This window comes from Chiloscyllium plagiosum, unplaced genomic scaffold, assembly GCF_004010195.1.
Source record: "Chiloscyllium plagiosum isolate BGI_BamShark_2017 unplaced genomic scaffold, ASM401019v2 scaf_60795, whole genome shotgun sequence".
NCBI lineage: Eukaryota > Metazoa > Chordata > Chondrichthyes > Orectolobiformes > Hemiscylliidae > Chiloscyllium > Chiloscyllium plagiosum.
Window position 1 is genome coordinate 1 of NW_025124930.1, and position 1,085 is coordinate 1,085.

A 1,085-nucleotide genomic window follows, 5' to 3' on the forward strand; every position below is an offset into this window, starting at 1 on the left:
TTGGAGCCCCAGTGACCTCATGGGTAAGGCACTAACTTCCGAAACCGGAGATTGTGGGCTCAAGTCTTATGTGGGGCTTTGATTTTGTTGAAACCTTCACTGTGCAGCTGATCTTAATCCTGTGTGGTCACGTGACCATGGCAACAATTGATTTTGTTGAAACCTTCACTGTGCAGCTGACCTTAATCCTGTGGTCACGTGAGCATGGCAACAAAATCAGGCATTCTCAATTGATCCTCAGATGGAGAAATTTGACCTGACAGAAAATTGGCCAAACTAAATTAAACAGCAGCTATCAGCTCCAGAGAACAGTGCAGCTCAGATCAAAGAGTTACAAAGGTTCAAGAACAACCAGACTGAGGGTTGTATATTGGAGAAGTGTCAGGATTTCAGCCATTGTGACTGTGCTGTCTCTTTCTGGGAATTCACCCCCATATCCTGCATACCCTGAAAATTCTGTAGTTTTCTGACACAATTTCCCACCAACCCAATACAGACCTGGGGACTTTTCTCGGGGAGATGAGAAATCGACTTGACGTCAGACAAAGATCAGTCTTGCAGACTGGGTTTAAAAGTCTGACACCCCAGATGGGACTTGAACCCACAATCCCTGGCTTAGGAGGCCAGTGCCTTATCCATTAGGCCACTGGGGCTGCACAATAGGGAGAAAAATGGCAGCCTTTACATCCTGCTCCGAGACCTCTCACAGTGTGTTTTTCTGAGATTTATATCCTTCCTGATTGTTTTTTACCCCTTCCATCTCATGCTAAATTGTTGGCTGCTTGATAAATTGATCTTGCCTCCCATTTCTCCCCAAACGGACATTTGAGAAATCCCATCCGGTCAGACAGCGTCCGAGGAGCAGGAGAGTCGACATTTCGAGCATAGGCCTGAAGAGCTTATACTCGAAACATTGACTCCCCTGCCCCTCAGATGCCACCTGACCAGCTGTACTTTTCCAGCACCACACAGTTTGACTCTGATCTCTAGCATCTGCCGTGCTCACTTTCTCCCAGTTGAGAAATCAACTCAACTCCAACTTTGCAAACCTCCAGTTTGAGGCAAATGGAGCAGACAGGAGAAGG

The 1,085-nt window shown here is 46.8% G+C and overlaps 1 non-coding gene across 1 annotated transcript; it reads right to left on the reverse strand.

Moving 5' to 3' along the window:
- Positions 1-580: 580 nt before the first annotated feature.
- On the reverse strand, positions 581-653 carry trnar-ccu. Its single transcript has one exon. It is a non-coding gene; the product is annotated as a tRNA-Arg (tRNA).
- Between the last annotated feature and the right edge of the window lie 432 nt (positions 654-1,085).